We start from the raw sequence: 16,591 nt of genomic DNA, 5'->3' as shown, positions 1-16,591 counted from the left end.
CTATCTATCTATCTATCTATCTATCTATCTATAGCGTTATATATATATATATATATAGCGTTATATATGATGCTATATATACATATACACATATATATGCATGCCTGTGAGTATACACACATTCTACTGGGCAACAACAAATGATGTCAGTTGCAATGCCCTTGGTGTTTGCTTGTATTTAAAATCTGATTCTGGTTTCTTGCTAGTGCGAGCCTATGCAAGTTGATTCCCAAAATGTCCCACTTTATTTGGTGAGGTCAACTCCCAGATCACAACCTGACAAAGTCAATTTCAGAAATATTAGGAAAACAATAACAACAACATATAGTATGTTAGAATAAAATCCAATCCTCTAAGACAGTGGTTCCCAATCTTTTTTTCACTCGCTTACCTCCCAGCAACCCATTTCCTTAAAATTGCAGCCCCATATTAGCAAACCCACTACGAAATTTTTTCACATACCCCCAAACACTCTGGCGTGTACTCCTTGGGGTATGTGTTCCTCAGGTTGGGAACCACTGTTGTAAGAGACTGTTACTGGTGCAAGTTCAAGCTAAGCTATTCCACCCACCTTGGAAACATGGGTGGAAGTTGTGCCGACATCCCACAAATTCACCAACAGAAAGACCAAGAGAATGCCTGTCATGCTGTGCAAGGCAGAGCACACAGGGCAAAGACAAGCATAAGACTGGAAAAACTTGCCTGGGCATTCAGAGATGGATTTTGCAGGAGCTGCTGCAGGGCCCTGCCCATTTGGCTCCTGCTAAGATGGTCCTCCTCCAGGGCTCTTCTTATCCCATGAGGAAGAGAAACCACAAACATGGCCAGGATCCTGAGATGCCACAACTGCTAGTTTGTATCTACATTCCAAGGAAAAGGGAGGGTGGCAAGGAGAAGTCCTACCCTGTCCCTCACTGGCATCAGAACCATTTGGCTTCTCTTCATGCTTCTTGGCAATTCAACAACCACATGATTACAAAAGTCAGGATACGGGAGAAAGGCTTCATTTGCAGCAATGCAGTAATGGTGCTCGGTCATACTTTTGCCAACAGGTTGACCCTGGAACTAAATAAGGGTGTCCTGTTCTCAAAAAGTTAAAATTTAAAAAGTGGACAATTGAATTATTAAATTTGATCCCACACTTAAAAGACCTCAGCTCAAGTGCAAAGGACTTTTAAGCAATCCAAACCTTGATTCTTTTTCCATGCACTATGAGCCAATGGGGTTGCCATTTCCCTATCACAGGTGAGAAAACACCCACCAGTGTTCTCTATCCCCCACTGACACTCATTGGGACAGCAGAGAAAAATTATGGGTAAAAACTGTTGGATAATCTCCTCGTAGAGATTATACCTTTACACAACGATCAGAGTGCACTGGGGCTGAGCACAATGGAGCATATCCTGAACACGTGTGTGAGTATTGGCACAAAAAACAGTCGGAGTCATTTGTAGTTTCTAATCTAATAAAAAGAGTATTCATTAGTGAACTCCATTCTGGATAGAAAGGCAGATAGATAGGTTCATTATTCTAATCTAATCTAGTTTAGTCAGCATCCATTCTCTCTACGCACATGGTGCTGTAGATGGTTGGACAGCATGAAGAAGAGAGAGAGAGTGAGAGCCAGAAGGAAGTCCCTAAGAGTATCAGTCTAACATCAAAGGGATAGAGCCAGCATGATAGAGTAATCCCCAGGTCCCTATCTAGCATCTGGCTTACGAGTGAAACCCCCTCTGTCGTTGAGGCAGCAAACAACGTAAAGTCCTTCTCTTCTAACAAAAACAGCATTGTAGAACATCCCCATACTCTAGGAATCCTCTGAAAGCCTATGTTTTTATCGTACATGAAATCCTAGAGTGTCCACAATGCAGTGATGTCATTTCTAATTGTTTTAGCTGGAAATGATGCCTCGATTTCATACAGTGCTATTCATCTCTCAGTGTCCTGCAAATGCAGTCCCACAATCCTCTTGGAAGTCTCCAGTCAAGGGCTGGCAAGCCTATTAGCCCAACAACATATGCCAAAAAAAAGAGTATCCTTCTGGGACTGTATTACTTCAAAATGGAGGTGGGAGACCATGCTAGCAATAATAACAACAAAAAAGGCCTATGAAAAGCAAAGTCACTAAGAAAAATGTTCACCGGTGCAACCACTGTCTGTGCAGGAAAGCATGTGTATCTCTGTCTATTTTTGCATCTGCGAATTAACTACATGTTATTTAAAGTCCCAGAAGGGCTGCACCACATGATGAATTTGTATCAGTTTATTTGGAAACTATATATGATGCCTCTCCAGAGACCTGTCAGAGAATCACAAAGTACAAAATAATCCCATAAAATGGTAAAAACGATGGGATAAGAATTATTAATATTAAAAAAAAACGCAAGCAGCCTAAAATGATCCCCATAAAACAGTTCTCAGTCTTGAAGCGTATCATACGAGAAACCGTTACAGAAATAATTTGTCTAAACGTCCTGAGAATGCTGTTTCTGAGGTAATTCGCACATGCATTAAATTTACTAACACTGATACTTAATAGCATCCTGACCTAGATAGCTCCAGGATAGCGTGATATCATCAGATCTCAGAAGCCACGCATGGCTGACTACAGCTGGTATTTGAATGGGAGAACTCAAAAGAATACCAGAGTCATGACACGGGAGCAGGCAATAGAAACCACCTCTAAACATCTCTTTGCCTTGAAAACCCTACCAGAGATCACCATAAGTAAGCTGAGACATGACAGCAAGAAAACAACAGCCTTCTGATCCTCTGAAGATGCCAGCCACAGATGCAGGCGAAACATCAGGAGAGAACACGGCCATACAGCCCAGAAACCACGCAGCACCCCAACAGGGCTTGGACAGATTTATGGAGGAGAACTTGATCTACTATGGCTACCAATCTTGATCCTCCTTGATCTGAGATTGCAAATGCCTTAGCAGACCAGGTGCTCAGGAGCAGCAGCAGCAGCAGCAGAAGGCCATTGCTTTCACATGTGAGCTCCCAAAGGCACCTGGTGGGCCACTGCGAGTAGCAGAGTGCTGGACTAGATGGACTCTGATCTGATCCAGCAGGCTCGTTCTTTTGTTCTTCTGTTCTTAACAGCCCTTAATTAATACATTTGTATTGCATATTTCCTTTAAGGAAGTCAAGGGAGTGTGTGCATGGTATGCTCCCACATTTGATCCTCTTAACAACCTCATGAGGCAAGGCCATCCAGTGAGTGAAGATTTGAACATGAACCCCCCCCCCCCAGTCCTAGTCCAGTATTCTATCCTCCAATACACATGGGCTCACATCTACTTAAGATGCTTCATATATTTCCATGGTAATCTTTGTATCAATCTAGCAAGGTTGCTCAAAATTACTATTTTTAACATAAAGGTTTGGGGAAAGATGTTCAGCTAAGGCCACCCAAAGAGTACATGGCATTTGAAGAACAAATGCCCAGATTGATATCTCAGCATCTCTGAACAAAACCAACTTCCCAGCCAAACTGGACTGGCAAAGCTGAGTACATCTTAATATGTGAATGCCATAGCAGCCATACCCTGATTCTCAGCCATCTACCTCAATGTTTGATGCAGAATAATCATACTGTATGTGTTGTATGTGAATGCAAGTTGAACCAAGCAACCTAGTTCCAATCACAGTCAACCAGTTGCTTCTGGGAAGCTTACAAGCAGGACACTGTGGCTTCCAACATAGTGTAGTGGTTAAGAACATAAGAACATAAGAACAAGCCAGCTGGATCAGACCAGAGTCCATCTAGTCCAGGACTCTGCTACTCGCAGTGGCCCACCAGGTGCCTTTGGGAGCTCACATGCAGGATGTGAAAGCAATGGCCCTCTGTGGCTGTTGCTCCCGATCACCTGGTCTGTTAAGGCATTTGCAATCTCAGATCAAAGGGGATCAAGATTGGTAGCCATAAATCGACTTCTCCTCCATTAATCTGTCTAAGCCCCTTTTAAAGCTATCCAGGTTAGTGGCCATCACCACCTCCTGTGGCAGCATATTCCAAACACCAATCACACGATGCGTGAAGAAGTGTTTCCTTTTATTAGTCCTAATTCTTCCCCCCAGCATTTTCAATGTATGCCCCCTGGTTCTAGTATTGTGAGAAAGAGAGAAAAAATTCTCTCTGTCAACATTTTCTACCCCATGCATAATTTTATAGACTTTAATCATATCGAGGTGGACTCAAATCTGGAGAACTGGGCTTGATTCCCTACTCTTCCACATGAGCAGCAGAGTCTTATATGGTGAACCAGATTTGTTTCCCCACTCCCACATTCCTGCTGGGTGACCTTGGGCTAGTCACAGTTTGTTCAGAAATTTCTCAGCCCCACCTATCTCACAAGGTGTCTGTTGTGGGGAGAGGAAGGGAAAGGAGTTTGTAAGCTGCCTTGAATCTCCTTAGAGGACAGAAAGGCAGGATATAAATCCAAACTCTTCTTATACTCTACTCTACAAGCTGAATGTAACCTTTGAGCAACTGAATGGGTTTTCTGTGCCAAACCCAGCCTTAACCCACCAGCAGAAGCTGCAGAGGACAAGACTAGCATGAAAGCTGAATGGGCCAAAACGTCAAAGAGTCCTCAAGCTGCACTGGTTTGTGCCAGCCACCAACCTCAAAGGCCGCTTTGTTCTCTAAGGGCTTATGCCATCCAGCCCATGCTATCCACTTTCCTTCCTGAAAAGGCGTTTTGCTCTGTCTCCCCAAAACTCCCTCAGAGGTAATTAAAGAGGAGCCTTCTCTTTTGAGCCACAGACAAGAATCGCTTGCCAAGGCAACACACAGAGGCATATAAATAGCTCACAGAGAGGCTTTGAGGCCAGCCAGCCCTCCTCAGACTTCCATATAAAAAGCTGGCAGGCAGAAATGCTTCTGCCACAAAGGTAACTGAGGTGACCAGAAGCACAACTGAGGTCAGGGCTTCTCTTCCATTATTGGGCACATGAAGAGAAAATTTCAGATGGCCACATCCCAGTGTCAGCAGGAGACAGAAATGGCACCCTGCCAAACTCCCTTCTTTAGCAACACATTAAAAGAACAAGACCCTTTTATTTAGTTGCAGAGTGTAAAACTATATGTATTAAAATGTCATTCATTAAACCTATTATTAATACAAGTCTGGAAACTTTAAAAAAAATCATCAAAATATCCAATTTTCATTGTAGCCAAAACTCTGGATACATAAAGCTGGAAATAAGAGTGAACGTTTCTTGCCACCACTATGGTGGATGATTGGGGGGAAAATCCCCATCAACTGGTAGTATTGCATTCACTTCCTGGGGAAATCAGGAAAGTGAGGTCAGTCAGCTCTTGCAATCACCAGAAACTCCATGGTAAAACCATAGAGTTTCTTGCGATTCCCAGAGCTGATTGATATCATTTGCAGATTTCCCCCAGAATGATGTAGCACCATCACACACATCTCCTGTGTTCCCACGAGTTACCTGCTACTGGCTGGCAACCCTAAAGGGAGCAAGTAATTATAGTTTGGCTGATGGAAAGGAAGGAGAGAAAGAAGTAGAAAAAGGTGAAGTGTTATTTTATAGGGAAGGAAAGAGGAAATAGTTGAGGGAGGGAGAAATGAGATGCCCCTCCACAAGAGGGGTCCCTCCATGGGTCCCCCATTTATTATATTTAGTTCTTAGGATGGCCCCAGATGAGAATCCTTAAATCCAAAGACTGGGAGCAAGGAAAGACAGAAAGCTACCTTTTTTTAACAGACTGGGGAAAAACCCAGATCTACAAAGAAATAGAAAAAAAAATAAAACAAATTGAGAGGGATTTAAATTCTGTGCATTTTTCATATATCAGTCAGTTTCAAGAACCAGGCTAGCATGGCACACATTATGGAAGGTTCCTAGCAAAGTCCTGTAGGCCCTCTTGATTGCTGTAGTTTTGGTTTTGCCATCTGTGAATGACTGAGGAAAGAATGACTCACTAGCTGCTAATTTTGGTAGAAAAGTTGGTTTCTGGGCAGTGACTTGGTTCACCATCAACCACTTATGTCTTGGGATTAGGCATTGGCAGAGTGCTAGTATCACAGAGAAGCAGCAGATTCATCATTTAAAGGTAAAAATTAAATGTTTATTAGGGAACTACATTTCAAATAGGAAAGCTGAGAGACAGGGATAGCCTGCAGCTACCTTGCTAGCTTGAGAAAAGAGAGGAGATGTCTGAGAAGGAGGAGGATATTAGACCTGAGAGTATCAGTCTAAGGCAGTGGTGGCGAACCTATGGCACGGGTGCCAGAGGTGGCACTCAGAGCCCTCTCTGTGGGCACATGTGCACAGAATTCATCATGTGATAATAGTGTAATTATTTCAGGGAGATTATTAGCATTTAACCTAAGACCTAGTTTTAGGGAAGCAGTGTAGGTAGCCCTGTTAAGTGTTGGTAAACCCTACTGATTTTCATGGAAAGAACGAAAGCGTGATCCTTTACCTGGGAGTAAGCTCAGTTACTGGCAATGGGGTTTGCTTCTGAGTAAACCCTCCTAGGGTCGTGATTCACCGGTTAGAAGCGTTGCACAGTTGCTTCAAAGCAAAGTCACCAACTACCACCAAGCTTACTCCCGAGTAATGGCACCTTGGAGCCAACCGTTTTTTCTATACTAAAACCTCAGTATTCAGGTTAAATTGCCATGTTGGCACTTTGCAATAAATAAGTGGGTTTTGGGTTTCAGTGTGGGCACTCGGTCTCAAAAAGATTCACCATCACTGGTCTAAGGACAGACAAGAGGTGACACAAAAGGATAGAGGAGTCTCTAACCTTACAGTTCTGTATAGCTGACCACTTCCCTACCCCTGCTGGGTCTTCTCTCAGTTATGATATTCTGAAAGCCCTATCTTTATGTGGATTGTGGAAAAGTAACAGATCTTTGGTCCTCTCCTAATGTAGCTTTTTCTGAATTTTCTGCATCAAAAATCATACTGAGATGATGGAGTAGTGAGAGCGCTCGCATTCCTCAGACACAACATAGATTGGGGAGATACCACCAAGAGAGGCTATTCAATCTACCAGTCCTAAGAATTCATATTTGAGGTAAGTCACAGCATCTAAAGGCTAGCAGGAATAACTCCCCCCCCCTTCCCACAAAAAGCCCACCCTTTTCAATGCTAACCCTTCTATCTTTTGCCAAGGTAAACATCAGTCAGCCAGCTGGCCCTTTCGTCCTGAGCCAAGAGCCCCTTGACCTCAAAGTGCGAGAAGTTATACCTTGTCATAATCAGGTTAGTAATGTTCATGGTCTTTTTCTGGAACAAAGAACAGCAAAGGGAGACCCCCCCACTGTGCATCGGCTAATGGAGTGGAATGCCCATCAGCCTTTGGTGTGCACGGTGAAGGCAATACCAGGGAGCAAGCCGAGCCAGAGATTACAAGCGGGCCCTGACATCCTTTCATCTGTGCATCCAACAGCCCAAGGGGGTCAGGTCTGCATAGCTGCTGACCGTACACAAATCCAGACTGGAACGTGCGCTCATCAACCCATGATCCTGCCTGCGAGTTGATGAAGCCAGGCTCAGAACCCGAATCGCAGCAGGCAGAAAATCCTGCTCCATTGAGCAAAGGGCAGAAGGCCAGGCCTTTCATAAGTATAAGAGGCCAGGTAGGGCAGTAACTCCAGTGAGTGTTGTAATTTGGAGACACATTCCTTATGAGGAACATATGGGGCGGGAGTTTATAGGGAATCCTGCTGATTAAAGAGCAGGAACTGCAGGCGAGGTGAGTCACAGAACATTCAGGGAAGCTAGGAGAATGCTGTGTTTGTTCGGCAATAAAGATTACAGTTTTGTTTTGCTTCAGTGTGGACTTTGTACTATTGAACCCATTAACAATAACACTGCAGGCAGTGTGTGGCTGGCTGTTAGGGTTGCCAACCTCCAGGGGATGCCTGGAGATCTCACATTATTACAACTGATCAGGTCCCCTGGAGAAAATGACTGCTTTTAAGAGTGGACTGTATGGAATTATATCCATTCATTCATTCATTCATTCATTCATTCATTCATTCATTCATTCATTCATTCATTCATTCATTCATTCATTCATTCATTCATTCTTGAGTTTTTTATACCGCCCTACCTCCAAAGGGCTCAGGGCAGTGAACAACATAATTAAACAACAAGTAATTAAAACCCATTTAAATAAAAACAGCGTTTAACATATAAAAACAGCGTCAGCAATAAAATTTCTGATAAAACCTTCCCAAAAGGGAGAGGGGAAAGAGGGGTCCCATAGATGGTAAGGGGACCCTAGCTTAGGAGACTAGAATAGAAGGGGGGGCACATCAGCGGCCGGACTCTCCAAAAGCCCGGCGGAACAGCTCTGTCTTACAGGCCCTGCGGAACTCACCAAGATCCCGCAGGGCCCTGACAGCGGGAGGAAGAGTGTTCCACCAGGCAGGGGCCAGGGCCGTAAAAGAGTCTCCCTGACTTCTCAACCTCTCCCCGCAGATGCAATCCCCAAAATCTTCACATATTTTGCAACCCCACTGGCTACATTGCTCCAGTCTAGTGAGTTGTTTTGTTCCAGTGAAGAATGTGTCTCCACCAGGAGGCATTTATGATGAAAATGTTGCTCTCTCTGGCCAAGCTTTCTGCATGGTTAACGCTAGGGGTTGGGTCGTGCGCGACATGACGCCGAATTCAACCCCCCCCCCGACCAGGCCCCCAGTCTTAGACTAATGGTCCCGTTGCCGGGTTATGTGGAAGACTGGCGAGCCTCCTCGCTGCAGGCTGCACCGCCCCCAAACGCCTTTACTGTGCTCCCTCCGGCCTCTGGCGATCAGTGACAGGCCAGGGGACACCTTCGCCGCCTCCCCTGCCGGCAGCCTCAGACGCCGCAGGGCAGGGGGGAGGGTGTCCCTGGCTCCTGCGATGTGCCAGAGGCCGGAGGACACAGTAAGGCATTTGGGAAGGGGGGGATGGCGCCTTCCAGCCGCTGCCGTTTGCATGGCACCGGTTGGAAGCCGCTGTTTCCCAAAAACCTCGCTTGGGGAGCGAGGTTGGGAAACAGCAGCTTCGTGTCAGCTGGGGAGCCAGGGTGGTGTTGCTGCCATGCAGTTAAGCTTCCCATGCTAATTGAGCTCCTCAGGGACGTCGTTTTTGCCATCCCTAAAGCACTGTTATTGGCTCTTGCAGAAAGGGCCTGTGTTTTTATTTAAAGACAGATGGTGTCCCTCCCCACGCCCCCCCCCCCCCCACACACACAAAAGGAGCAGTGTCTCATGAATATGAATGCAGTCATAAATTGTGTTTTTAACTTTTAGGTTTTTAAAATATATTTTATGTAGCCTATTTTGTGTATTTGTCTTATAAGCTGCCTTGAGTTTTGTGAGGTAGATAGGAGGCTAATTTCTTTCTGACGCCATCAACCAATTATGGTTCTTTTAACTTTGTGAGGGTGGAATGTTTTAGCTGTTCATGTTTTTAATGTATTTAATTGTTGTGAACCGCCCTGAGCCCCTTTGCAGAGGGCGGTATATGAATTGAACGAATAAATAAAAAAAAAATTAACCTTTTACATTTTAAAAAATTGTAATCAGGCAAATGCTGAAAACAGCTCTTATTCAGCATAAATTTCTGATTTCTAGGTCATAGTCATGGGGTACTAGAAATTTCTGATATTTATGAGGAAATTGCAGGTTTTCAGTCCATTTCTTGGAAGCCCTGCCTTAAAATATAGCAGACTCCCATCTATCACAGACAAATGACCAGAGATCTGAGTCCTGGCCACAGTTCAGTGACTTCTTGTGGTCCAATCCTGGGGACTGATACTGTGCTCCCCATCTGTGCCTGTAGAAGGCTCTGGGGTTTGGATATCTCTTCAATACTCCCAGTCCCACAACAGACCTTGCTTCAAACCACAGAGATTCCATTGCCTGTTGGTACAGAGTGGCTGGTTTGGAACACATTAGATATGATTCAGCAGGAGATAGCTCTTTGGATGCCAATGGATTTATTTTAAACCTTGTTTGGTTCATGCCAAACCAGCCACAGAAGACTCTAATATTGATGAGCTATCACTCAGTCTCTCTCCCTGTGTTTTTAATCCTCACAACAATATCCCAATCTAAACTGTCTCCCCTTCCCAACCCCACCAAGCTGATTTTAGACTTACAGTGTGCATGTATTTGTTTCACGCCTGTATATTTTTCTGCTGGATGGAGGGGGAGGGGCTAGGAAAATGGCTATGGAAGAAAAGGTTAGGGGACCAGGAGATGTTATGGTGCAATGAATGAAAGTTAGTCAATTGGCCTTTGGATTTCAAAGACAATCTTGGGTAACAAGTAGCGGTGTGGGGCTCAGGGAGAGACCTCTGCCATAGACATTAGACACCCTTCAGAAATCAGAGCAGATATTACTGAACTAAGTGATCCACAGTTCATCGGTAGACAGATGTTCTGAATGTACTGGTTTAATTCCTGATCACAGGTTTGATCCCTGGTGAAAGGATTAATTCCCAGCATTAAAGAATTTCAGCAGCAATTGGGAAAAGACCTTTCCTGCCTCAGACTAGCTGTTACCAATCAAAGTAGCAGATAATTCTGGGCCTTTACAGACCAAAAGTATCTCAGTGTAAGGCAACTTCATATGTTTATCCCTTTCCCCATAGGCTGCTATGCCAGTGAAACTCAGACACTTGGCCGAGGTTCTGAAATTGTGAGATAATCTGGAAATCCATCCAGGGATGTCCCATGTCACATTTGCCTCAGCAAAAGGCAACTAACTCTCTCTGTGTGTATTCAGAGTTAATTTTAAAAGTATCTTTGAGTCTTAATTTTATATAGTGTGATGAAGAAATGGCAGGGGTGAGTATTGTGGGTTTTCCAGGCTGTGTGGCTGTGGTCTGGTGGATTTTGCTTCTAATGTTTCACCCACATCTACGGCTGGCATCTTCAGAAACATGTCATGGAGAGAAACACAACTTACTGTAACATGCCTCTATGCCAGCCATAGGTGCAGGTGAAAGGTTAGGAGCAAAAACTACCAGACCATGGCCACACAGCCCAGAAAACGCACAACACTGAGTTGATTCCGCCCATGAAAGTCTTCAACAAGACGACTTGCCTTCAAAGATAGGCTCAAGAAAAAAAATAAAATTGTTTGTGCAATTTTTTTGTTTCCAAATTGCTATGCCATAGAGAGCAAAAGAAGAACCCCACCAGCATTAGAAAGGCAAACATGTATAAAGCCTGTTTTTGTACTCCTGTGCGAGAATAGAGTTGGAAACCTTTTTCTTTTCAAATGAGCATGCCAGAACAGGGGGGAAAATGGCTTGTTGTTCCTTGAAAACCAAATTCTTGTTTAATTTTTATTTTGCAAGCCAAAACAAAAACCTCAAGTCCTTTGATTTGGAAAGAGAACTTCTTGCCACTGCTAAAATTTAAAAAAATATATACTGTATAATTTTAAAATGCCACAAATTAAATATTAAAAAGGCAGGCAAGAAGGAACATGTAGTTAAAAGTGGAAAGGCTATGATATAAAAATAATGCTGCCGGAAAGAGCAGAACATTCACACTCTATGAAAATGTCCAAAGTGTGTGGGGAAATGAGATTTTAAATAATACTGTTTACACCGAAGTAAGTCACATGGCATCAGAAAGCTCAAAATCAGAACTGTAAACTGAAAATTTGCAATGATCTAGAGCAGAATCCAAGGGACCTTCCGCACTTACTGTGTTGTACCGGTTTCTACTCAGGTTCAACCCCCATGTATCCAAGACTACAACCGAAGCTCGACGTTAGTCTTGTCTCTGTTCCCCCCCCGCCGGAACCGCTGAGCATCCCTGTCGTGAAAGTTATGAACTGGGCGCACCGGGCTGGTGGAACAAGGTCGATATCGCCGGGTTGAAATAAGCGGACGATCGAAACGACACCGGCATCCATTCAACCAATCAGAGCCGCTTCGTCGCATAGCGCAGAACAGGAGAGTCGCGGACGGTAGAGAGGCGGCTTTTAATACAGTTTCCCCACGCTTCGGGCTACTATATCGGTGATCGCTTCAAAGTGACGCAGGAGAAATCACTGACTGGAAAAATTTGGCCTAAAGTCAGAGTCTGCAGAACACGCCAATCAATGCATTGAGGAGCTTCTAAAACAGGTACTACCACTTAGCTCGGTTCCAGGGGCCAAGGAAGGTTGTGCAGATAGCCAGGAATCGCCTTAATTGAAGGGAACCGAGTCGACCTTCACTCCCTTTTGTAGTGCGGAAACACCCCTAGAGAGGATATAACTCTGTTAGTTTTGGCATGAGAATCAGAGTAGTTAGTGGTGGTTAAAATGCAGGAATTGAAGTGATGAGGTTCAGAGACAAACCCCTGCTTAGCCATAAACATTGTTGAGTGACCCTAGTCTAAGGTGACCAGATTTTCACCTTTTTAAAGAGGGACGCGCGCGCCTGCAGGAGTGCACTGCCTTTTGGGGCGATCCCCGGTTTCCCACCCTGTCACAGGGCGGGAAACGGGAGCACCCCAGAAGGCAGTGCGGCAGCGCGGGAGGCTACCTTCTGGGGCGCTCCCATTTTCAGGCAGTGCGCTCCTGCAGCCGCGTGCGCAGCCTTCCAAAAATCGGGAGATTTAAAAAACCCCACGGGATGCGGGACAAATTGCTTAAAAGCGGGACTGTCCCACCAAAAGCGGGACGTCTGGTCACACTACCCTAGCCAGTTTGCTCTCTCTGAACCTATTCCACCTTATAGGGTTGTTGTGAGTTCCTTGGAGGAAGGGCAGAACAAAAAAAATCTAACAATTGTATATATGAAAGCAGTGCTGTAGCTCCAAGGGGACAGCAAGGGCAACCCACCGGGTGTGTGCCAGTGCATGGGCATGGCGTGGGCATTCCGAGGCGGAGGAGGGGTGTGGCAGGAGCACAGTTCCCCCTTGCTCCAGCCCTGCATGAATGATGCAGGACATCATTTTAAAACAGACAGGAAAAAACCCAGAACCAATATTCAGAGTGTTTTAATTATATTAAAGGTAAAGTTAATCCCCTATGCAAACACCATCTCATTACTGACCCATGGGGTGACGTCACATTACAATGTTTCCTAGCTGGGCTATGTTAACAGGGTGGTTTGCCATCCACCTTTTACCTTTATTTCCATTGGTTAAATACTGGAGGGTATATTGGGTGGGGTGGGGTGGAGAGATGACAGATGGATGCCAGTTTACCACCCTGAATGATCTGGTCTTTGGACAGTGAGGTTGACAGTTTGCATTTCCTCTGCAGCCCAGGTTATGATCAAGGAATTCTGGATTGCAGGGAAATGTCAAGCCGTAGTTTGCTGGCTCTGCTATAATGGGAAGTTTTGTTGTAGTTGTTGTTTTATTATTGTTTTCATGACAGCAGAAATCTAATTAACTCAGTACATATAAGGGAAGGGGGCGGGCAGCACTACAAAACAAAGGTTCTCCAGGTTCATTCATGGTTTGCTGTTGTGCTTCTCTTTTATTTTGGATGGAGCATCTTATTACAGAAATTTGGAGAGCTATTTAGTGTCTTGTTTAATGTGATGGGAAGAGATGGAGGATCATTGATTCTCTGTGGGGTTTTTCGCCCTGTGAAGTAGCTTTTCCCCCTCTTGGGAAAGGTAGGATTCCAAATGGTAAACAGACAGACAGAAGCCTTTATTGGCATTATAAATTACAATATTAAAAACAAAGAGGGAATGTTTATCTAAATGAACCCATTAAAATACATTAAAATATGTGTTAAATATCTACATACAGACCCTGTATACAGAACACAAAGAGAGCTAAATTAACCATGACTGTTTTGTGGAGAATAATTACACTTAGCCATGTAATGCTTCAGAAAGCTTGCAACATTTTCACAGATAAGATCACAAGAACCATTGAGTAGAAAGTTCATAACAGACGATGACATGTCAATATTTAACCTCTCTATCAAGGGATGAATATACATGGAGCGTGGAAGATCATCATATAGAACACTCTAAAAGTACATGTTGGACAGTCTCGACAACAGCCATTTTACACTGGCATAGCCTATTCTCATAGGGGATATTATTGTATCGGCCAAATGTCATAGCATTAGGCAAAGCATTGAAACGAGCTAGTGAGTATGCTCTGCGTTGTTTGGGATCGCTCAAGACATACGAATAATTGGCACAATAATCTGACCCGTCAATTCCCAAAGACTGAGGGGAGCAACTTTTCCCCCTCATTCCCTGTTTCTCTTGTTCTATTAATGCAGATTTGATTTCATTATAGATTTTGGTGGCAGACATGTTTTGGAATTGGTCAGTTGTTAGACCTATGTTGTTGAGCTTCTTATCTATGTCTGCTAGCCATTTTACAGACACAGATTCTGACAGAAGTTGATATAAAAGGCTGGTAGGACTAGTCTTGAAATGAATTTGAGTCCAGTATCTGAAGGATCCCAAATGCATTGGGAAAAGAAACCCTTCAAATTCACAGTCACACAACTAGTACAGTCGCTTCTCCCACTCCCCAGTAAAGCCCTAGTCTCCATTTAGGCCCCCTTCCCATGTCAAAGATCACGTCTGGACCCCCTTAGAAACTTTACAGCCATTACTGAACTATACGGACAACCAATGGGATGACTGCCTATAAGGTGGCTTCACATGTTCAGGAATTGATCACAATGTTGTAAAACTACAAAGGGCAAGATCCATTTAAGAGAAATGAGCCTTTACTCAAGAGAGCTATATAGCTTAAGGCCAGAACAAAGAGAAGAAGAATCGAGAGAAACTATCAGTGATGGGAGCCAAAGAAGATTTGACTCATATATTTCAAAGCTGTCGACACACTGGGGGTTGGGAGGACGGCAGTCATTGAGCAGCATCGAGCAGCAAAAAGGCATCGGGGGCTTGAACTCCAAAAGCGCCTGTCGAAGGTTGGCTCATAAAACTGCTTTATGGCAGGCAATAATTGGTATCTGACAATACCACATGAGAAACCAAGATTCTTTTGCTATATGCTTTAATAAAGCATAACACTTGTGCTACGGAAGATAAAATTCTCTCCAGCGGCAACTTTCTCCTGTCTTGATTTACAACTAGAATGTGTCTATTTCAGAGTCGCACATTTTGCAGCAATGCTTTAAAGATACATGTGAATAACAGTATTATTTATTTATTATTTTAATTTCCCACGCTTCCCAGCCAAAGGCCTGGCTCAGGGCGGCTAGCAGACATGGCTAAAAGAACTAAACAGATATGCCAGATAAATATAGCCGAACAACACTAAAACTTCCAGTATATGATATAACATGGCACTGCCTTATATAGTGTCAGATATTACTGACAGCCTGGACCTTTGAAACTGGGGATGCCGGGAATTGGACATGAAACCTTCCGCCTGCAAAGCGGTTGCTCTTCTACTGAGCCACAGTTCTTACCCCTTAAGATGTGGAGGGCTAAAACAGAGCAAACAGTTGGGATGGTTAAAAGACTGGACCAGCAAACTGCTAGATCCGTGGTGGCAAACCTTTGGCACTCCAGATGTTATGGACTACAATTCCCATCAGCCCCTGCCAGCATGGCCAATTGTCCATGCTGGCAGAGGCTGATGGGAATTGTAGTCCATAACATCTGGAGTGCCAAAGGTTCGCCACCACTGTGCTAGATCGTTGCACCCTCCCACCCAGCCCCATCCTTCTTATGGACAGATCCCCCCTGACATTCCCAGGCTTAGTCATAATAAGGCACTGCTTTGACTTAAGCATGGAATGGGGTGGGGATCATGCTGCGTGGTTTTTTCTGTCAGCTCTGCTAGTAAGAATCTTGTAGGATCTCCCTGCAGTCCTACCAGGGTGACAAGAGCTGGGGGCAGTCCACGAGGCACAGCTGGAAAGGGTTTAGCAGCACAAAGAGATATCCTAATGCTGACAAACATCAAAAGATACCTGCAAGATCAGACCATCTAGTGTAGCATCCTCTGTCTCACAGTGACAGGTCAGGTGTTCCTGACAGGCGTTCAAGCAAAGCATCCCTCCAGCAAATAAAGTGATAATCATGCCTGGAGCCTCCCCACATCTGCAGTCAAAAAGGGGGGTATATGGGGACAGCTACCAGCGACAATCTGGGGCAGGGGTCTGCAACCCGCGGCTCCGGAGCCACATGCGGCTCTTTCAGCCTTATACTGTGGCTCCGCATGGCCTGGAGGTCAGAGGGTAGCTTGGGCGTGTCCCTCTAGCCCTCCAGAGCAGCGCTGGAAGGAAAGGTGAGTGGAGGGGGCGAACTGGAGGGTGCCGCTTTTCACATGAGGGTGCCGTTTTTCACATCCTCTCCACTCACCTCTCCTTCCTGCGCTGCTCTGGAGGACTGGAGGGACACGCCCACGCTGCCCTCAGACTCCTGGAGGTCGGAGGGTAGCGCGGGTGTGTCCCTCCAGAGCAGCCGCCATCCCCCCTCTGCCCCACGGAGCAGGCCGCTGCCTGCTCCATCAGCCGGATGGGGTTTCCCTGCCTGGTGCCTCCCAGTGTTGGAAGGAAAGGTGAGTGGAGGGACCGAACCGGAGGCGGCTCCCTGTGGAGCCACCTCTCTGGCTCGGTAGATCTTCAGGGGCGTGGAAAACGGGTCCAA

At 45.0% G+C, this 16,591-nt stretch overlaps 1 protein-coding gene across 1 annotated transcript in view; it reads right to left on the bottom strand.

Annotated features, from left to right (window-relative positions):
• LOC125441537 (collagen alpha-1(V) chain-like) overlaps positions 1 to 16,591 on the bottom strand; it is an 87,573-nt gene that overhangs the window by 57,394 nt on the left and 13,588 nt on the right. The gene's annotated exons all lie outside the window — the stretch shown is intronic.

The sequence above is a fragment of the Sphaerodactylus townsendi genome, linkage group LG12 (genome assembly GCF_021028975.2).
Source record: "Sphaerodactylus townsendi isolate TG3544 linkage group LG12, MPM_Stown_v2.3, whole genome shotgun sequence".
Classification (NCBI taxonomy): Eukaryota; Metazoa; Chordata; class Lepidosauria; order Squamata; family Sphaerodactylidae; genus Sphaerodactylus; species Sphaerodactylus townsendi.
This window is presented reverse-complemented; position numbering and strand designations above follow the sequence as displayed.